This window comes from Cetorhinus maximus, chromosome 8 (assembly GCF_964194155.1).
Source record: "Cetorhinus maximus chromosome 8, sCetMax3.hap1.1, whole genome shotgun sequence".
NCBI lineage: Eukaryota > Metazoa > Chordata > Chondrichthyes > Lamniformes > Cetorhinidae > Cetorhinus > Cetorhinus maximus.
In genome coordinates this window covers 97,836,993-97,859,994 of record NC_135886.1, presented here as the reverse complement: position 1 = coordinate 97,859,994, position 23,002 = coordinate 97,836,993, and the positions used below count along the sequence as shown (strand labels likewise).

Genomic DNA, 23,002 nt, shown 5'->3' with positions numbered 1-23,002 from the left:
CAGAAGGTGCAGGGTTCAAACCCCACTCCAAACAGTCCTAACTCTATCTCAAAATTTTATCTTGACATCCAGTGAGATGCTGAGGAAACTGAACGCAGGCTTGGAGTTTGGTGAGTGGGGGAAGTGGGTGTTTGTTTCCTTTTTCTATCTTTCTCACCCTGGTTCTTGCTCTACTACAGGGAAAGGAGCTAATTGTTTGGTGAGTATCTGGTGAGCGGTTAAGGTCTATTCTATTCCAAAGGTTTAAAATAGCACACAAACTGGCGGTAAAGTTAATAAAATATATAAAAGCAACATAAATAAGTGAATAATATAATTAAGTAATTATTTAAAACACGTTAAGGATGGCAGGAAAGGTGATGTAGATTGATAGGTTCTTGATTGGTAAGGGGATCAAAAGTTACGGGGAGAAGGCGGGAGAATGGGGTTGAGAAACTAATCAGCCATGATTGAATGTCGGAGCAGACTCGATGGGCCGAATGGCCTAATTCCTGCTCCTATGTCTTATGGTCTTATGTGTCTAGGCTGCAGCATGTAGAAGTTCCTGGGTAACATTGTGATCCAGGGCAAGTACGCCTGTAGTAAATGTTTGCGGCTTAAGGAGCTCCAGGTCAGAGTCATTGAGCTGGAGGCTGAGCTGCAGACTCTGTGACACATCAGGGAGGGAGGGAAGTTAGCTGGATACTTTGTTCCTGGAGGCAGTCACACCATTTAGGATAGGGTCTATTGATTTGGTCAGTGGCCAGGGACAGGAGGGTGTGACTGCGAGTGAGGCAGGTAAGGGAACCCAGAGAGCAGCAGTGTGAGCCTCTGCAATTGGCCAATAGTTTTGAGGCTCTCTCAGCTTGTTTGGATGAGTGTGGGGGCTGCAGGGCGGATGAGCAAACTGACCATGGCATGTGGGACAGGAAGCCATTCAAGTGGGGGGAGCAAAAAGGAATGTGGCGGTAGTAGGTGACAGTATAGTAATGGGGATTCACACTGTTCTTTGCAGCAAAGAACAAGGGTCCAGATGGCGGTGTTGCCTGCCTGGTGCCAGGGTTTGGGACATCTGTTCAGGGCTGGAGATGTATTTGCATTGGAAAGGGGGAGGATCCGGTTGTCATGGTCCATGTAGGTACCACCGACATAGGTAAAACTAGGAAAGAGGTTTTGCATAAAGAGTATGATGAGCTAGGTACTAATTTGAAAAGCAGGCTTCAAAGGTTATAATCTTTGGATTATTACCTGAGCCGTGTGCAAATTGGCATAGGGTACATAAAATTAGAGAGATGAACACGCGGCTCAAAGACTGGTATGGGACAAGTGGGTTCCGGTTTGTGGGGCACTAGCACTAGTACTGGGGAAAGTTGGGGCCATACCATTGGGATGGTCTACACCTGAACTGTGCTGGGACCAGTGTTCTTACGAACCACATGACTAGGGAAGTAGAGAAGATTTTAAACGAAATAGTGGGGGCAAGGGATCAATTATGGAAAGATATGGTATGTCAAAGAGTAGAGACAAGGTAAGAGAGGAAAATAGTAATATGGGAAATGAGGATCAGAGAATGGCAGGGAGGGACAGAGAGAACAAAAGCTAAGAATGCACTAAGAATCAAGGCTAGATGTCGCAACGATAATGAAGAGACAAAACTAAAGGCTCTGTATCTGAATGTGCATAGCACTCATAAAAAAGTAACCAAATTGATAGCACACTTGAAGTAAATAAATTTGATCTGGTAGCCATTATGGAGATGTGGCTGCAGGATGACAAGGATTAGGTCCTGAATATTGAGGGGTATTTGACCTTCAAGAAGAATAGGAAGCTAGGTGAAGGTGGAGAGGGAGCACTGCTAATCAAGGTTGGCATTTGTACAATAGCTAGAGATGATCTTGGTTCAGGAGATCAAGATGTAGAATCAGTTTGGGCAGAGATGAGGAATAGTAGGGAAAAGAAGTCACTAGTGGGAGTGCAGCCACACTGTAGGACAAAGTACACAAGAAGAAATATTGGGTGCTTGTGATAAAGGGATGACAATAATCATGGGTGACTTTAATCTATTAAAATTGGAAAAATCACATGGGCAGTAGTAGCCTGGATGAGGAGTTCACAGAATGCTTTTGAGATAGTTTCTAAGCAGCACGTAATTGAACCAACCAGAGAGCAAGTTATATTACACTTGGTAGACTTCCTTTAAAGGAAGTGGCTGCAGTGATAGTGGAGGCAATGGTCAAAATATTCCAGAACTCACTGGATTCCGGGAGGGTCCCAGCAGATTGGAAAACCACTGATGTGGCACCCCTGTTCAAGAAGGGAGGGAGACAAAAAGCAGGAAACTATAGGCCAGTCAGTCTAACATCTGTCATTGAGAAAATGCTATGGTCTATTATTAAGGAAGAAATAGCAGGACATTTAGAAAAGATTAATGCAATCAAACAGAGTCAACATGGTTTTGTGAAAGGGAAATCATGTTTGACAAATTTGCTAGAGTTCTTTGAGGATATAACAAGCAGAGTTGATAAAGGGGAGCCAGTAGATGTAGTGTATTGGAAAGACGTAACTATTGGAGTGCCACAAGGATCAGTCCTAGGGCCTCAATTATTTACTATCTATATTAATGACTTGGAGGAGGGGGCAGAGTGCAATGTATCCAAATTTGCTGACAATACAAAAATGGGTGGGAGGGCATGTTGTAATGAGGACATAAGGAATCTGCGAGGGGATATAGATGGGTTGAGTGAGTGAGCAAAAACTTGGCAGATGGAGGAAAGTGTAAGGTCATGCACTTTGGTAGGAAGAATCAAAAGGCAGACTATTATTTAAATAGAGAGACACTCCAAAAAAAGTGCAACACAGAGGGATCTGGGTGCTCTTGTAAATGAAACACAAAAAGTTAGCATGCAGGTGGAGCAAGTAATTAAGAAGGCAAATAGAATTTTGGCCTGAATTGCTAGAGGGTTGGAGTTTAAAAATAGGGAAATCTTGTTACAACTGTACAGGGTGTTGGTGAGGACCCCCTGGAGTACTGTGTACAGTTTTTGTCTCCATATCTAAGAAAGGATAAACTGGCATTGGAGGCAGTTCAAAAGAAGTTTATATGGATTTCAGCAATGGGAGACTTATAAAGAAGGCAAATGCACATGGGATACAGGGTAATTTGATAAAGTGGATTCAAAATTAGCTTAGTTGTAGGAGACAGAGGGTGATGACAGAAGAATGCTTTAGTGACTGGAAGCCAGCATCCAGTGGCGTACCACAGGGATCTGTGCTGGGTCCCCTATTATTCATCATTTATATAAACAACATAGATGACTATATGGGGGGTAGGATTAGTAAGTTTGCGGATGACACAAAGATTGGCCGGGTGGTTAACAGTGAGGTTGAGTGCCTTGGGCTACAGGAAGATATAGACAGGATGGTCAAATGGGCAGATAAGTGGCAGATGGAATTTAACCCTGAAAAGTGTGAGGTGATACACTTTGGAAGGAGTAATTTGACAAGGAAGTATTCAATGAATGGCATGACACTGGGAAGTTCTGAGGAACAAAGGGACCATGGCGTGTGTGTCCATAGATCTCTGAAGGTGGAGGGGTATGTTAGTGAGGTGGTGAAAAAGGCATATGGGACACTTGCCTTTATCAATCGAGGCATAGATTACAAAAGTAGGGAGGTCATGTTGGAGTTGTATAGAACCTTGGTGAGGCCACAGCTGGAGTACTGTGTGCAGTTCTGGTCACCACATTATAGGAAGGATGTGATTGCACTGGAGGGGGTGCAGAGGAGATTCACCAGAATGTTTCCTGGAATGAAACATTTAAGTTATGAAGAGAGGTTGGATAGAATTGGGTTATTTTCATTGGAGCAGAGAAGACTGAGGGGCGACCTGATCGAGGTGTACAAGATTATGAGGGACATGGACAGGGTGGATAGGGAGCAGCTGTTCCCCTTAGTTGAAGGGTCAGTCACGAGAGGACACAAGTTCAAGGTGAGGGGCAGGAGGTTTAGAGGGGATATGAGGAAAAACTTTTTTACCCAGACGGTGGTGACGGTCTGGAATGTGCTGCCTGGGAGGGTGGTGGAGGCGGGTTGCCTCACATCCTTTAAAAAGTACCTGGATGAGCACTTGGCACGTCATAACATTCAAGGCTATGGGCCAAGTGCTGGTAAATGGGATTAGGTAGGTAGGTCAGGTGTTTCTCATGTGTCGGTGCAGACACGATGGGCCGAAGGGCCTCTTCTGCACTGTGTGATTCTGTGAAAAGAGATTCACTAGGTTGGCTCCTGGGATGAAGGGGTTGAATTATCAAGAACAGATAAACAGGTTAGGCCTTTATTCATTAGAGTTTAGAACAATGAGGGGTGATCTTATTGAAACATACAAGATTCTGAGGGGGCTTGACAGGGTAGATGTTGAGATGTTTCCACTAGTGGGGGAATCTTGAACTAGGGAACATAGTTACAGAATAAAGGGACACTCATTTTAAACTGAGATGCAAAGGAATTTCTTCTTTCAGAGGGCAGTGAATGTCTGGAATTCTCTACCCCAGAGAGTTTATGGAGGCTGGATCACTGAAAGTATTGAAAGAGGAGATAGATAGATTTTTGAAATATTGGGTAGTTGAGGGCTATGAGGAGCTGGCATGAAAGAGGAGTTGAGGCCTGGGGCAGGCCAGCCATGATCTTATTGAACGGCGGGGCAGGATTGAGCGGCCGAATGGCCTACTCCTGCTCATATTTCTTATGTTCTTATGGTATTGTATAATGTGGCAGGATTAATTAATAACCTCAGGGTAAAGGCACTCCTAGGCAGCAGTGACCACAATATGAATGAATTTACTTTCAGTGTGAAAGAGAGAAGTGGGTCTAAGACTTAAACTTAAGGGCAACTATGTGGGCATGTAAGCTGAGCTAGCTGAAGTTAACTGGGATGCTAGTCTAGGGGATAGATCAATAGAGAAGCAGTGGCAGACATTTAAGGGGATCAAATTCTAAATGGAGGACCAATCATCCGTGGTTAACTGAAGGAGTTAGGGAAAGCATCAAACTTAAGGGAAAAGTATATAACTGTGCAAAGATGAGTGGCAGATCAGGTGGTTGGTCAGAATATAAAAAAACAGCAGAGAATGACTGAAAGGTTAATCAGGAGAAAGAAATTAGAGTATGAGAAGCTAGCTAGAAGTGTAAAAATCGATAGTAGGTGTTTTTACAGGTATTTAAACAGGAAAACAGTAGGTGAAGTGAACGTTGGTCCTCCAATGAGTGAGAATGGGGAGTTAATAGTAGATAATAAAGAAATGGCAGATGAATTGAACAAGTATTTTGCTCCTGTCTTCACTATAGAGGATATAAAAAACATTCCAGTGGTAGCTGTAAATCAAGAGGTGAAAGCGAGAGGGGAAATTACAATCATGAGGGAAGCAGGACTGAGCAAACTGATGGAGCTGTGGGCTGACAGGTCTCCAAGTCCCAATGGATTTCATCCTAGGGTATTAAAAGAGGTGGCTAATGAGGTAGTAGATGTATTGGTGTTAATTTTCCAAAATTCCCTAGATTCTGAAAAGGTTCCATCATACTGGAAAGTAGCAAATATAACCCATCTATTCAAAAAGGAAGGCAACAGAAAACAGGAAATTATAGGCCCGTTAGCTTGATGTCTGTCATGGGGAAGGTGTTAGAGTCGATCACAAAAGAGGCAATAGCTAGGCATTTAAAAAAAGCACAAGGTAATCGGGAAGAGTCAGCATGATTTTGTGAAAGGGAAATCATGATTAACCAATTTATTAGAGTTCTTTGAAGGAGTAACATGTGCCATGGATAAAGGGGAGTCTGTAGACGTACTGTACTTGGATTTTGGTTTGATACAGCGGATGGTAAATGCTGAGCTGTTCAAATCCCAGGGGGAAACTTGAAACAACTGCCACAACTATTTTACAATTTGTGTTTATTTTGAGATGCATGCCTTGAATTCAGTAGTAATAAGACCACCGAGTCTTTTAGGTTTCTTACAAAAATAAATTAAACCTTTATTAATAATAAATAAATGATTTTAAGCACATACACAGGTTGACAAATTACTACTATGATAACTCCTAGCTTCCCTAATTAATCTAACTCCCAGTTACACCTCCGTGAAGGCAAAGTAACATAATACCCTGAACAGTCGAATTCAAAGTGAGTTTCCTTCAATTCAGTTCTTACAGGTAGCAATTTGGGGCTTAGAGGCTGGAGGCTTTTCACACTTATTAGATCTTAGAATTCCTTCCCTTACACATAGCCTCATCTCCTTTATACATGCATCTCCCTTTTTAATGTAAATCTCATTGTTCCAATATGTCTTTGGGCTTTACCTTTCTAATAATAAAAATCTTTCATAGTACCAATTTTATCAGTAAGCTTTGGGAAGAATAAACACACTGTTTGACTTCTTCTGTTGGCTAGGTGTAACACCTTATCACCTCTTTGAAATTCACAACTACTCTGGTTTATCTAAAAATGTAATTTTTCCTTTTACAACTCACAATCTAAAACTTCAACCATGTTTACCTATTTAACATTTCAAATCTAGCTTCTCTTCTTGATATATCAAAGCCTTTAGACCAGATGTCTTTAGTTCAATTAAGTCCCACACACGCACACACTATTCCTACTTTACAATAAATTCCAATAACACTATGAAAATTATATTTTCCTGACAATTTCCAAAGGCATTTGATAAGGTGCCACATCAAGGTTATTGCGGAAAATACAAGCTCATGGTTTAAGTGTACACATATTAGCCTGAATAGAGGATTGGCTGGCTAGCAGAAAACAGAGTATGCATAAATGCATCAATGCATCTTTGTCTGATTGGCAGGGTGTGACTAGTAGAGTTCCGCAGGGGTCTGTGCTGGGACCTCAACTTTTTACAATTTATATCAATTACTTAGATGGGGGGAACGAAAGCATGGTAGCTGAATTGGCAGATGACACAAAGATAGGTAGGAGAGTGTGTTCTGAAGATATAAGGAGTTTGCAGATGGATATAGATAAGTTGTGAGTGGGCAAAAATCTGGCAGATGGGGTATAATGTGGGAAAATGTAAAACTGTTCACTTTGGCAGGAAGAATAAAAAAGCAGAGTATTACTTAAATGGAGAACGAGTGCAGAATTCTGAGGTTCAGAGAGATCTAGGTGTTCTAGTGCATGAGTCACAAAATGTTAGTCTGCAGGTATCGCATGTCATCAAGAAGGCTAATGGAATTCTATCCTTTATTACGAGAGGAGTTAAACATAAAAGGATGTTATGCTTCATTTATACCGGGCATTGGTGAGACCACATCTCGAATACTGTGCGCAGTTGTCGTCTCCTTATTTAAGGAAGGATGTAAATGTGTTGCAGGTGGTTCAGAGGAGGTTTACTAGATTGATACCTGGAATGAGTGGGTTGTCTTATGAGGATAGATTGGACAGGCTGGGCATGTTTCCATCGGAGTTTAGAAGAGTGAGGGGTGACTTGATTGAAATATATAAGATCCTGAATGGTCTTGACAAGGTGGACATGGAAAGGATGTTTCCTCTTGTGGGTAAGTTCAGACCTATGGGGCACTGTTGTAAAATTAGGGGTCGCCCTTATAGGACAGAGCTGAGGAGAAATTTTTCTCTCAGAGGGTTGTGCAACTTTGGAACTCTTTGCCTCAGAAGGTAGTGGAAGAGGGATCGCTGTGTATTTTTAAGGCGGAGGTAGATAGATTCTTATTAGGCAAGGGAATGAAAGGTTATCGGGGGAAGATGGGAATGTAGAGTTCAAAACACAACAGATCAGCCATGATCTTATTGAATGGTGGAGCAGGCTCCAGGGGCCAAATGGCCTACTTCTGCTCCTATTTTGTATGTTCGAATGTACTTATGCTGTGGGTTATGGAAACCCATAACTCTCTAATCGTTTTGGACTAACCGACCTGTCAGACCATTAATCAGCCTGTGAATCCATCCAGTAGTTCATCACTTCTTCAAGAAGAGTGGGAATATATGAAAACAACAATAATTACTGATTCAGATCTGTTGAAAAACAAAATCAGGCTGTGAACTAACTGGCTGTCTTATTATTTCGGAGACTTGGACAACCTACAGCAGGCATCTCAAAGCACTGGAGAAGTACCAGCACTGGTGCCTTAGCAAGATCCTCCAGAACAGGTGGAAAGAAAGGAGGTCCAATAAAGGTGGCCTCTCTCAACCCAACATGCCCAGCATTGAGGGGCTAATTACTCAAAACCAACTCACTCTGGGCAGGACATGACATTTGCATGCCTGACACCAGATTCTCGAAATCATTGCTCTACCAGGAATGCAGTCATGGCAGGAGGCTCCCAGGAAGACAGCAGAAACGCTTTAGGGATGTCCACAAAGAACCACTAAAGAGGTCAAACATACCCACCCATTCATGGGAGACCATGGTTTGTGACCAACCAAAGTGGAAAAGGTCTATTGGGGAAGGCATCGAACACAGCGAAAACATCATCAGGAACATGCAGAGGTAAAGTCGAAGTGTTGGAGAGAGTGCACAAACCTACAAACAACTCATCTACCCAACATTCCAAGCAGCACCTGCCCGGTATGTGGCAGAGTCTGCTGATCATGCCCGGACTTATCAGCCACCTCAGAACCCATTGAACTGGAGTTTTGTTTTATTCATTCACGGGATGTGGGCTTCGCTGGCTGGGCCAGCATTTATTGCCCATCCCTAGTTGCCCTTGAGAAGGTGGTGGTGAACTGCCTTCTTGAACCGCTGCAGTCCATGTGGTGTATGTACACCCACAGTGCTGTTAAGGAGGGAGTTCCAGGATTTTGACCCAGCGACAGTGAAGGAATGGCAATATATTTCCAAGTCAGAATGGTAAGTGGCTTGGAGGGGAACTTCCTGGTGGTGGTGTTGCCATCTATCTGCTCCCCTTGTCATCTAGATGGTAGTGGTCATGGGTTTGGAAGATGCTGTTGAAGAAGCCTTGGTGAATTCCAGCAGTGCATCTTGTAGGTGGTACACACTGCTACTACCGTGTGTCGGTGGTGGATGGAATGAATGTTTGTGGATGTGGTGCCAATCAAGCGGGCTGCTTTATCCTGGACGGTGTCAAGCTTCTTGAGTGTTGTGGGAGCTGCACTTATCCAGGCAAGTCGGGAGTATTGATGGTAATGTCATTGAACATCAAGGAGCAATGGTTGGATTAGCTGGATCTCTTGTTGGAGATGGTCATTGCCTGACACTTGTGTGGAGTGAATGTTACTTGCCATTTGTCAGCTCAAGACTGGATCTTGTCCAGGTCTTACTGCATTTGGACATGGGCTGCTTCAGTGTCTGAAGAGTCGTGAATGGTGCTGAACATTGTGCATTCATCAGTGAACATCCCCACTTCTGACTTTGTGATGGAAGGAAGGTCATTGATGAAGCAGCTGAAGATGGTTGAGCCCAGGACACTACCCTGAAGAGCTCCTGCAGTGATGTCCTGAAGCTGAGAAGACTGACCTCCAACAACCACAACCATCTTCCTTTGTGCTAGGTATGACTCCAACCAGCGGAGAGTTTTCCCCGATTCCCATCGACTCCAGTTTTGCTAGGGCTCCTTGATGCTACACTCGGTCAAATGCGGACTTGATGTCAAGGACAGTCACTCTCACCTCATCTCAGGAGTTCAGCTCTTTTGTCCATGTTTGAAACAAGGATGTAACGAGGTCAGGAGCTGAGTGTCCCTGACGGAACCCAATCTGGGTGTCAGTGAGCAGGTTATTGCTATGCAAATGCCGCTTGATAGCACTGTTGATGACCCCTTCCATTATTTTACTGATGATTGAGAGTAGACTGATGGGGTGATAATTGGCCAGGTTGGATTTGTCCTGCTTTTTGTGTACAGGACATGCCTGGGCAATTTTCCACATTGCTGCGTAGATGCCAGTATTGCAGCTGTACTGGAACAACAGGAGTGGAAACAAGCCACACTCAATCACGAGGGAATGCCTAAGAAGAAAGAAAAGGACTTATTGTGTAAAATAGGAACTTGAAATGTTCAGGATGGATACAAAAATCAAGTTCAAAATATGGTTTACAATTTAAAACAAAAGTTCCAAGTATGCCAGAATCTTGATGGACTCATCAGGTCATTTGATACTGAACAGGTTCACTGTAAAACTGGACGGAGCCCTCGCCAGGCACAGGCATCTTCCAGCAGGGGTCGCTTTTTCCTTCCTGGGTGCTAGATGCTTAGGTGAATCATGGGTCAGTCATTGTCCTTGCTGAGATCAGCTAATAGCACCCGTTTCATAAATAAGCATGTGTTGGTTCAAGACTTTGAACCCATAGCCAGCATCACTGCAGTACGATCATTATCACAACTACATTGTAAGAGGTGCTATCTTTTGGGTAAGATGTTAAACTGAGTACATAAGAAAAAAATGCCACTAAAAAAGGGAAGGAGCTGGGGTACTGGCCAATATTTATATCTCAAACAATGTCACCAAAAGCAGATTAAGTGGTCTAATTTACTTATCTCGTGTGTAAACTGACTGCTGCATCTGCTTACAAAACAAACCACGGCACATCAATACTAACCCATTAGCAGTGAAATGCTTTGAGATGTCCAAGAGAGAAGAAAGGCACTATATAAATGTAAGGACAGATTGCACAGGCTGGATAATACTCTTGATTTGTCTGACATCCTTTATCAAAATTGTCTTTAGGCTGCTGCTTAAGAAACTACATGGTGGATACAAAACTGCAGCATGCTTGGTGGGATTGGAAATGGGACATCTTGCAACCCACCAGCAACTCCAGCAGCACGGGCTAACCGTCTGCAGCAGCAACGGGCTGACCCTCTCCAGCAGCCCCAGCAGTAGTGGGCTGGCCTTACCCAGCAGCAACAGACTGACCCTCTCCAGTAGCAAATTGACCCTCTTCAGCAGCCCCAGCAGCAATGGGCTGACCTTACCCAGCAGCAGCAAGATGGCCCTCTCCAGCAGCTCCAGCAGTCGTGGATTGACCCTCCCCAGCAGGAGCATACTGACCCTTTCCAGCAATAGCGGACTGACCCTCTCCATCAGGTCCAGGTGTGGGCTGACTTTCTCCAGTAGCCCCAGCAGCTGCAAGCCGGCCCTCTCCAGCAGCTCCAGGAGTGAGCTGATGATACTCAGCAGCAGTGAGCTGACCCTCTCTAGCAGCAGTGAGCTGACCCTCTCCAGTAGCCCAGCAGCAGTGGGCTGACCCTCTCCAACAGTGCTCACAGACCCTCTTCAGCAGAGCCAGCAGCAGCAGTCAGATGACCCTCTTCAGCAGTCCCTGCAGCTCCAAATGATCTTCTCCAGCCGTTGCAGCGGTGTGCTTACTCTCTCCAGCAACAGTCAGCTTTTTTTTTTATTCATTCACTGAATGTAGGCTTTGCTGGCTGGGCCAACATTTATAGCGCATCCCTAGTTGCCCTTGAGAAAGTGGTGGTGGTGAGCTGCTTTCTTGAATCACTGTAGTTCATGTGGTGTAGGTATACCCACAGTGCTGTTAGGAAGGGAGTTCCAGGATTTTGACCCAACAACAGTGAAGGAACGGCGATATATTTCCAAGTCAGGATGGTGAGTGACTTGGAAGGGAACTTCCTGGTGGTGGTGTTCCAATGTATCTGCTGCCCTTGCCCTTCTAGATGCAGTGGTCATGGGTTTGGAAGGTGCTGTCAAAGAAGCCTTGGTGAATTCCTGCAGTGCATCTTGTAGATGGTATACATTGCTGTTACTGTGCATTATTGGAGGAAGGAATAAATGTTTGTCGATGTGGTGCCAATCAAGTGGGCTGCGTTGTCCTGGACGGTGTCCAGCTTCTTGAGTGCTGTGGGAGCTGCACTCATCCAGGCAAGTGGGGAGTATTCCATCATATTCCTGACTTGTGCCGTGTAGATGGTGGACACGCTTTGGGGGATCAGGAGGTGAGTCACTTGTTGCACAATTCCTAGCCTCTGACCTGCTCTTGTAGCCACAGTATTTATATGGCTAGTCAAGTTCAGTTTCTGGTCAATGGTAACCCCCGGGATGTTGATAGTGGGGGATTCAGTGATGGTAATGCCATTGAACATCAAGGGACAATGTTTGGATTCTCTCTTATGAGAGATGGTCATTGCCTGACACTTGTGTGGCGTGAATGTTGCTTGCCACTTGTCAGCCCAAGCATGGATATTGTCCAGGTATTGCTACATTTGGACATGGACTGCTTCAGTATCTGAGGAGTTGTGAATGATGCTGAACATTGTGCAATTATCAGCGAACATCCCCACTTCTGACCTTAAGATGAAAGGAATGACATTGATGAAGCAGCTGAAGATGGTTGGGCTGAGGACATTACCCTGAGGAACTCCTGCAGTGATGTCCTGGAGCTGAGATGACTGACTGACCTCCAACAACCACAACCATCTTCCTTTGTGCTGCGTACGACTCCAACCAGTAGAGAGTTTTGCCCAGATTCCCATTGACTCCAGTTTTGCTCGGGCTCCTTGATGCCACACTCAGTCAAATGCAGCTTTGATGTCAAGGACAGTCACTCTCACCTCATCTCAGGAGTTCAGCTCTTTTGTCCATGTTTGAACCAAGGCTGTAATGAGGTCAGGAGCTGAATGGCCCTGGCAGAACCCAAACTAGGCGTCAGTGAGCAGGTTATTGCTAAGCAAGTGCCGCTTGATAGCACTGTTGATGACCCCTTCCACTACTTTACTGATGATCGAGAGTAGACTGATGGGGCGGTATATGGCCAGGTTGGATTTGTTCTTCTTTTTGTGTACAGGACAAGCCTGGGCAATTTTCCACATAGCCGGGCAGATGCCAGTGTTGCAGCTGTACCGGAACAGCTTGGCTAGGGGGGTAGCAAGTTCTGGAGCACAAGTCTTCAGTCCAATTGCCAGAATATTGTCAGGCCCCATTGCCTTTGCAATATCCAGTGCCTTCAGCTGTTTCTTGATGTCACATGGTGTGAATCGAATTGGCTGAAGACTGGCATCTGTGATGCTGGGAACCCTCGGAGTGGGCTGTCCCTCTCCAGCGGCAGTGGCTTCAACAGCTTCAGGCTGACCCACCCAGCAGCAGGGAGCTGATCCTCCCTAGCAGCCCCAGCTGCAGTGCGCTGACTCTTTTGAGCAGTTCCAAAAGCAGTACGCTGATCCTCTCCAGCAGCCCTACCAGCTCTGGGTTGATCCTCTCCAGCACGTCCAGCAGGAGGTGGCTGTCCCTCTCCAGCAGCAGTGGGCTGAGCCTCTCTAGCAGCCCCTGCAGCTCCGAATGATCCCCTCCTGCAGCTCCAGCAGCTGTCTGCCGACCCTCTCTTGGAGCTCCAGCAGCAGTCTGCCGATCCTCTCCTGGAGGTCCAACAGCTCTAGGCTGACCAACCCAGTAGCTCTAGCAGCAGTGGGCTGGCCCTCTGCAGGAGCTCCAGTAGAAGTGGCCTTATGCGCCACAGCAGCCCCAGCCGCAGTGAGCAGCTCCAGAATAAGTGGGCTGACCTTCTTCAACAGCAGTGAGCTGTCCCTCTCCAGCAGCACTGGGCTGACTATCTCCAGCAGGTCCAGCAGGAGATGGCTGTCCCTCTCCAACAGCAATAGGCTGACCCTCTCCAGCAGTGGTCACCTGGCCCACTCCAGCAGCCCCAGCAGCAGCGGTCAGATGAGCCAATCCAGCAGATCTGACTGATCCTCTCCAGCAGCCCCAGCAGCAGTGAGCTGACCCTCTACAGCAGCTCCAGCAGAAGGATTACGCACCCCAGCCGCAGCAAGCTGACCCTTTCAAGCAGTTCCAGCAGCTCTGGGCTGACCCTCTTCAGCACTCTGAGCAGCAATGAGTGGACCCTCTCCAGCAGCCCCAGCGGCAGCGGGATGACCCTCTCCGGCGGCAGCCGTCAGCTGACCCTCTCGTGCCGTTGAGCGGTTTGTCGGTGGGATAAGCGGCGCGCATGCGCGGCTGTATTCCAAGATGGCGCCGGCTTGTACGGGGGTTGCCGAGCGCTGACGTCCTGGGCAGTGAGTGAAGGGGGAGGGTGGGAAGGGGGGGGGGGAGGAAAGGAGAGGTAAAGAGAGACGGACAGCGGATGAATCTACGGAGATCCTTCAGGACTCGCTTCAGTACTCCGGCGGGGTAAGTGGATGTGAAGCCCGGTGTCCAACACTGTGAGAGCTGGAAGTTTGTGTGGAGCTGCTGGCCTCTTCCCACCCCCTCCCTCCCCAGTCTCAGCCTCTCTCTTTCTCCCTCTCCGCTTCCATTCAGCAGTATTGCACTCCGGAACGTCGGGTTACAAATGCCACGTATACTTAAACTGGCTTAAACTGTCCCAGTGCCATTCGGGCGGCGGTGGGGGTGGAATCGCCTGCAAAAGACCCCAGTGTTCGAATCCAGTTTACTTGCAGCAGTGGACAGACAGCCACCTTTCCACGGTACTGTACTGTCATTTATTTATTCCTGTTATCCTCACCCCCACCACCTCCAAAATTATTGATGGCTATAGTTGGGCTGCGTGTGTACCTAGCGGCATGGTAACTTATGCCCAGCAACTTTGTAAAGCTCCCTGTGGGCAATCTGGCTTTTTTTGTAACTGTTATTTTTAACCGTAACATATCTTTATAGTTCAGTGTGTTACCTCTCTCCTGCTCCGTAAACAAGCCTTGTTTGTCGTGCTGTTTGCTCCAGATGTGGCCGTTGTTTCAGTAAGAGTGCTGCTTTTTAAAAAAAAAATGCTTTTTAAGAGTTGAGATCGTGTAGTGTTTTAGGGACAGAAAACTGGTTTGAAGCTACTAAAATGCGGCTAGTTTATTTACTGTACTGTTTGCTATACGTCACCAAGAAAATGCCTGGCAATCTGAAGGGAAGTTTTAAAGTGCTTTGAAAGGCCTGAAATGTGTATGTGTGTGGTAATTAAGGGATGGATAGCTATCTTTTGAAGAGGAACATTTTTACTCAGCAGAACTAGGGTCCTGAAAAATTGTGGTAGAGCCTATTGGCAAAGGGGGGAAAGCCTGTTTTTGTGTTTTCTGTTAAGTTTGCTGGTTCTTTAGTAGTTAAAAGCTTTTTTTAAGCCTATTAAGTATTCTGTATGCAACAAGTAAGATTGTTATATGAATAATTAATCTGTTTTAATTAATCCATCTGGATTGGCAAAAAAAATTAAGTGACGCCAGACCCGATTCTTAAGCTTTATTAATTAGATTCAGGTGAGATAACTGTACTAAGCTCCTGTCATCAGAGCCAAGAAAACAATGATGATTCATATCTTTCTTTTGGCCTTTCATTTAATTTAAACAGTGAGTTAAACATGCAGTACCTCATATTGGTGGCACAGGCCAAATGGGCTCCTTCAGTGCTGTATCATTCTATGATTGGAGGAGTCACAGATGCTGCCTGAGATCTAATTCTATACTTATAGAAATACAGACACAAGCAAATGTTAATGCGCTCCCTTGTGATGTGGGGTTAGTAACTCTTCCAAGTCAGTATGCTAAAGCTGTCAGTTAATTTAAACAAAAATATTTTGAAATCAACAATGCAAAACAAAGTTTGTAATTTGTTATAATTGGGTATTTATTTCCCTTTAGGTAGTGTCCTGTAATTAAACTCCTGTTCCTGGATATTTCAAGCATATGCCATCTTTATCTGCAGATTCAATTTTACGTTTTAAGCAGCTGCTTAAGATTTCACCTGTGGGTTGTGTATGAAATATATGAAACAAATCCCCTTGTATAATAACAATATAATGTTATTATTAGCCATTAGCCACCTGAAGGCACCTCAGTGTATGGAAGGCAAGCCTTGTGCTGGGAAATAAGAAACTAGGAGGGTGACAGATGAGTTTGAAGAAGCATTTGAAAGAAGAAGCAGAGAGTTTTGGAGGACCTGTTTTGAGGTGAAGAATACTATCCTTATTAACTGTAGACAAGTCAGCTGTGATAATGTGGGGATTGGGTCAGGTGCAGGGCATGATTTGTCGCTCAAATTATGCAAATATTCTCAAGCTTTTGATGTTTTTTTGTCAATTTTGTGGCCCTCCACTTCACCCCCAGTAGCATTAACTCCTTGATTTGATGCTTTGGTTGCCTTTCAGCACATTTCCTGTGTAGCCATTTTTCATTTGTGTGCCTGGACACTGAATGTTAAGACATTTGACTGCAAGGAGCATTCCAGCCAAGCTCAATCACCCCTTCTCTGGCATCCATGCCATGTGCGCTTTCAGTAGTGAGTTCTAGTACAATGAGCTGGAACCCTGGCTGATTTTCCCTTCTTTAAATTGCAGGAACAATTTTTAAAAAATTCATTCATGGAATGTGATCTTCGCTGGCTGGGCCAGCATTTATTGTCCGTCCCTAGTTGCCCTTGAGAAGGTGGTGGTGAGCTGCCTTCTTGAACTGCTGCAGTCTATATGGTGTAGGTACAGCTACAGTGCTGTTATGGGAGTTCCTGGATTTTAACCCAGCGACAGTGAAGGAATGGTGATATACTTCCAAGTCAGGATGATGAGTGACTTGGAGGGGAACTTCCTGGTGGTGGTGTTGTCATCTATCTGCTGCCCTTGTCCTTCTAGATGGTAGTGGTCATAGGTTTGGAAGGTGCTGTCTAAGGAGCATTGGTGGATCTCTGCAGTGCATCTTGTAGATGTTACACAATGCTGCTGCGCATCGGTGGTGGAGGGAATGAATGTTTGCGGCTGTGGTGCCAATCAAGCGGCTGCATTGTCCTGGAAGGTGTCAAGTTTCTTGAGTGTTGTGGGAGCTGCACTCATCCAGGCAAGTGGAGTGTATTCCATCACACTCCTGACTTGTGCCTTGTAGATAGTGGACAGGCTTTGGGGAGTCAGGAGGCGAGTTACTCATCGCACGCTTCCTAGTCTCTGACCTGCTCTCGTAACCACAGTATTTATATGGTTAGTCAAGTTCAGTTTCTGGTCAATGGTAACCCCCAGGATGTTGAGAGTGGGCGATTCAGTGATGGTAATGCCATTGAACGTCAAGGGACAATGGTTGGATTCTCTCTTGCTGGAAATGGTCATTGTCTGGTACTTGTGTGGTGTGAATGTTAGTTGCCGCTTGTCAGCCCAAGCTTGGATATTGTCCAGGTCTTGCTGCATTTGGACATGAACTGTTTCAGTACATGAGGAGGAACGAATCATCAATCATCAGCGAACATCCCCGCTTTTGACCTTATGATGGAAGGGAAGTCAATTATGTCACAATGACTGTCCTCGCTATGTGGAAACTTGGCACTTACTGGAAAGGCATCTGGGAAATTTCTGGTATAATAAAAGCGAAATGCTGCAGATGCTGGAAATCTGAAATAAAAACAGAAAATGCTGGAAAACCCAGCAGGTTTGGCAGTATCTGTGGAGAGAGAAACAGAGTTAACATTTAGAGTCCATTGCAACTCTTTGGTTCCAAAGAAGAGTCATATTAGACTCAACATTAATTCTGTCTCTTTCTCCACATGCTGCCAGACCTGAGTTTTTCCAGCACTTTGTTTTTATTTGGGAATTTACAAGGTTGTTTGGCTGAATGATTCATGGGTTTGACCAACAAAGTCATTGTTCTCCATTGTTTTAAGTGTCACAAATGTTGATTTATTTTTGATGCCAAATTGAGAACACATGTTAGCACCAATAATGGAAGACATGCACATTGACCATACTGTGAGTGAGATTTGTTAAACAATGCTGCATCAGTCCTGCCAGCAGGTTCTACCAAACCTGGGTGTGTTACGTCTCAAGGGTGTAGCATGCCTACATACATGCAGTAGTATAGTTTCAAGTGACAGAGGAAACTTGAGCACTAGTGTATTTAGCCAGCTTCACCTGGCCATATATGCTAAAATTACTGTCACAAGTCTGTAGGCCTAAGAGAAATCAGATTTGAGTGAGTAACTTAGTGTCTAGGTAGGTCATGATGGCATTGTAACATGTACCAGCTTCAGTCATCCAGCAGGGGCATAGGAACATAGATTTGACAAATGTCAAATCTATACCAACAATTTTGTTTTAAGCCAGATTTATGCTGATTGGGGTGATTTTGCCAAATTTGTACCACAACATTTAACCAACTGCATTTCGGGCTACTTCAGTTATTGTGTAAAGATATGATCCTAAAACCTTGTACTTGCCCGTTATCTCTAGATTTTGAATACTGGTTCAATATTAATCTATTCAGGCGATTGTTCTTCCTGTTGTCTTATCAGTATTGCTTTTGGCTCTTTGTGCAATCCTTGTCTCATTGCAAACTCACTATGAACCCAACCTTGAGAGGTTCTGTTTCTGTTTAGGACTAACCAGGCACCCTCCTTGTTGCATGCATTCTAGTGTTTGATAGCTTGTACTGATACTTGGCTGTCCTCTTTGGGACTCACCTGCCCATAAGCTTCAGTAGCACTTTTGGTTTCCCCTCGCTAGGGATTTTTTTGATGCACCTAGGCCTGGATTCTTTGCAGATATTCTGTGTTAAACTGTAACTTTTGCATTGGTGCATTCCATTTTTAACTGATGCTACAATTGTCATGTAAATCAGAAATCAAGGCCTTGACTCTTGAGGAAAACCAGTGCAAAACTCCCTGGAGGATAGAAACTAGCCACTTCCTATTGACGCATAGTAAATCCAGTGTGTTCACAAGCTACAGGGTAGGTGAAAAAAGTGCCCAAGTGCCCAGGAGTGCCTTGATTCCCTTTGACACTTTTTACACCTATCTCTAATTAATTTAAATAGTTAGGTGGTGCAAATGTGGCACTCACTGTTTAAACATTTAAAATGTAGTTGCTGAGAGCTCTGTGGATGCATAATTTAAATTTAATCTAGGCAGTGCAAACATGATACAGTACAAAGGCACCCTTATTTCATACTTTCCTGGTTGATGTTCTCTTGTCACCTTTCCAGTGTTCTCTTGACCATGAAGGGCTAAAATTGTAAGCTAGTGCAGGCATAACCCTACTTATTTCATTTTAGCTCAGTTGCCTTAATCGACTTTGAGTCAGAAGATTGCGAGTTGAAGCCTCATTCAAGCCCTTGTGCACTAATCTAGGCAAATAATTCAAACCCTCCTTTTGTGCAGTACAAAGGTAGCACTGCTTTGTGAGGGATGTTTTCTTTTAGATAAGATGTTAAATTGAAGCTTCTTCATCTCTATAGGTGGACTTTCAACTAGGAAGTTACCTGACCATTTGCCACGCAGCCAAAACCACTAAAATAATTAACTAGTTATTTTGTTTGTGTTTGGAGGACTTCACTGTGCATAACTTGGCTGCTATTTTGCCTACATAACAGTAACTACACTTTTTTAAAATGTATAAAAAATGCTTGTGAAGGCCTCTGGGATGCCCTGAGTATATGAAAAGCTATGTATAAATGCAAATAATTGCTTTTGTTATATCAGTGCAACTTAATTTTTCAATCTCCAATCCGCCTTTGCTTTAAGTGGTACTTGTTGCCAGATTGTGGTACTTAGTATTTTCACACCTTATATCTTATTACCTATATAGCACTGGTCTAAAAAATCTAGACACACCTGCTCATAAAGAATGCTGCATTACTGTGCACTCACTCTCTCATTGACTACTGGGTTTAAGCTTCCTTTGAGAACTAATTTACCAAACTTCTGAGTTCCTGTTGCCCACCAGTTTCCTGAAAATGATGCAGGAAGACAAAACATGTTTTGACTAGGGATCTTAAAAAGAGTATTTTCGAAGGCAGTGGTGAGGTGGAGCCAAACACAAGTTTAATATTGGGATTGGCTGGCTAGAACTATTATAGGGAATCTGATGACGTGGACGTTTTCCGTACCCATTCATTGTGGTGTCGGAATCAAAGCCAAGAAATATTTGCAAAGCAAAGAATGTCTACAAGTGACCCAGATCAGATGAAGTATATGCAGGTTTCTTAATGGAAATGAGAAAGAAATGGGAAAGGCTATATTGGATTGTTTAGAGAAACTCCACAAACATGAATGACACCTGAGGGATGGAAAATAGTAAGTATTATACTGGTACTCATATAAGAGCAGGTCATCTCACAACTGAAATGGAGGAATGCTTGGAAGCATTGTTGCAGTACTAACACTCTTAAGGAGCTAGGTGGCTAAAAGGTCACCATAGATTTAGTAATAGGCACTAAATTTGTTAACTTGATACTTAATTTGTGGGTGGTGAGTGAGGGTAACTAATGGATATGGTTTAGTTAAATTTTTCAGATTTGATAGTAAATATTAGTTATATTACTCTCGCTCTACACGTGAAACTAATCAAGATTAAGGCTCATGGAATTGATCATTTAGCTAGCTGGATCAATAAGTGCCCTGTAAATAGCTCATGCTGTTAAATTATTTGGAGGAGCTTGCTTAAGTAACATAAAGTTGCTGATGTCACCTGGCCACATAACTCGATATCAAGTAAAAGGGAGAGGAACAGCCCTGTAAAGAGATTCAGATCAATTAAGCAGAGGTGTTAAGCACTGGCAGGATTCCAATGTGGGTAAATGTAAACTGATAAATATTAGAGCAGGTACAAAATGAAGAATGTCCGCTAACAAAGGTGGAGAAAAATGAATTTGGGTGTGATTATTGATTACTTACTGTTAGTTTCTGGCCAATATGCTAACACAGCTCATCAAAACCTACAATGCATCTTGAGGACATCAATTATAAGTCAAAAGTTCTTCTATAAATTAAGAGACTAAAATTTGGGCTTTCTTATTCGGGTTGGGCATCCTGCCTTAAAAGAGGAATGTATTCAGAGATGAGCAAGGAGTTAGTATTCTAAAATTGAGACAAGGTTCACATAGCTGCACTTTTCATTGGAGGAAAAAGAGAATGAAGAGGACGTTGTAGCTGAAGATTTTAAGACCTGGACATAGATGGTATAGAAGCCATCAAGCAATTTCACTTGGTTTATAACTGTAGAACCTATTTAATTTAAGGGAAGATGATTGCAGGGTGGCAAGCCCAGAATCCAAATTTTTTATGTGAATAGACTTGTATGTATATAAGAAAATAAATCAGCTTGATTTTTGCCTTGAGTGCATAATTAATAAATGTATAGACATTGTGAAGGGTAAGATTCTAAAAGAGCCTTAATAGAGGAGGTGCATGCATTAACTTAAATCAAAGGACCCTTTGCTCTAGCCAGTCATTTGAGCAGCAAAGCAGAGGAATGTAGGAAATTTAAACCCACTGTAGTTTAAAGGAGTGATACAACTGGGAGACTGTCTTTCTTTGAAGCCTTGAACTTAAAGTTCTTGCAATAGCTTGGGTTAGAGAAAGTTGAGCACCAGTAACTTCATCCTGAGTAGTGCAATCAGCCAGTGGATTTGGGGCTTGTCACATCAGTGTTGCCCTTAACTAGATTGAGTTTATATTCAGGTATTTGCCTCTTGGAGAGCTAGTTTCTAAAGCTATCGACAAAAAGCTGTGTTCTAGAGTTGCTTTAGAATCACATTCCATTTATATTGTGGGATTTTCCTCACACTTGATCTCAAGAAGTCAAGCATTATAAACAAATTGATTTTATCTGGCAAACATTTAGCAATTATCAGTCAGATATGGGCAATTTTCAACATTTTTTTTAACAAGGTACTTGTTCTCACACAAGCTACTGTACAAATAGCTATAATTAGGTTAACACACTTCCAGCTTTCCTCAGATATGGAGCGGAGGTAGTATAACTGGATAGTGGCTTTTTTGTTTTTATTAATTTATCAACATTTCTCCTTGTAAAACTCTTAAATTTTTGGCTGCACTGCAGTTCCACATTCCTGACCTTTAGCCACCTAATGTGGAGGGAGCAGGCATTCGGGAGACTTCCTCGTGGGACTGCTCCTGGGCCTGACCAAGGTGGCCATCAACAGGTCCAGGTAGTGAGCAGTCGAGGGGGTCATTCGACTGCCTGTCTCTACATGCATGCCCAGGTTCACCAGTATGCTCCTGAGGCTAGTGGGCACCAGGGCGACTGGGACTGTCACTTTAATCTAATTAACTAACTAAATTTCCTTTAAAGGCTTGGTTGGCGAAGCTGGGACTGTTCTCTTTGGAGCAAAGGAGATTGAGGGAAGATTTTCTCAAGATGTATAAGATTATGACATGTTTAAATAAGGTAGACAAGGAAAAACTTCCAACTGTTGAATGATTGTACACTGACCGGGGGCACACAGATTTAAGGTTTCAGGCAAAAGATACAGGGGGAATGTGAGGAAGAACTTTTTTTACTGAATGGTAATGACCTGGAACTTGCTGCCCCTGAGGGTGATGGAAGCAGGAACAGTGGTTTCAAAAGGAAATTAGATGAACGCTTGAAGGAGATAAACTTGCAAGGCTGTGCATATAGAGCGGGGGAATGGGACTAATTGCTCCATGGAGAGCCATCATTGATTCAATGGGCCGAATGGCCTCGTGCCATAAATAACTCCGTGACTCTATATCAGTGGTCTCTCTTTCAGAAGGGGCACTTAGCTCATTGTTATGATGGATCAAAAGAGATATAAATTCACTTTTGAAGAATTAGCTTGTGTTTTGTTGAATTTTTTTAATCAGTGGGAGGTAGATATCAGAGTAGTGTTTTGACCTAGAATGGAGACGAATTGATGTCTATTTTATGAAGAAAGGATTAGAACTGCCAACTGGGCCAATACTTTGCCAGATATATTAATCCTGAGCTCCCAGTTGTTTCCTTAATGCAGATATGTTGCACTGAACATAAGCTTACTAACTTAACTGTGCTGTATGACTCATATATGGAAAATGTGGCCAAATTCTGACGCAAGTGGAATCTTTGTGGCAACTACTGTTGACCCTTGTTATGTATCTTCATAGATCATGATTTTTTTGGAGAGTTTTTTTTTTCTGGAACATTATATAGAGTTGTTGCATAATGCATGAGTTTCTACAATATAAGGTAAAGTAGTTGATACCGTGTTCACTATTTTCTTTAGGAATGGGCCTGGATAAATATCTGGTTTAGAATGGGATTGAATTTCATAAAAGTTATGTTTACATGGTGTATATTTAAGTTGCTTGTTTGGAG

The 23,002-nt window shown here is 43.7% G+C and overlaps 1 protein-coding gene across 3 annotated transcripts in view; it reads left to right on the top strand.

Moving 5' to 3' along the window:
• The first annotated feature begins 13,987 nt into the window (after positions 1 to 13,987).
• The window catches only part of LOC144683823 (fibronectin type-III domain-containing protein 3A-like), a 152,636-nt gene continuing 143,621 nt past the window's right edge, over positions 13,988 to 23,002 (top strand). For 2 of the 3 annotated variants that reach the window (XM_078547289.1, XM_078547291.1), the window contains exon 1: positions 14,269 to 14,402. The gene's annotated coding sequence lies outside the window, so the exon portion shown is untranslated. Of the gene's footprint in view, positions 14,107 to 14,268; positions 14,403 to 23,002 lie in introns of those variants that run through there. The other variant, XM_078547290.1, reaches the window with a different exon arrangement.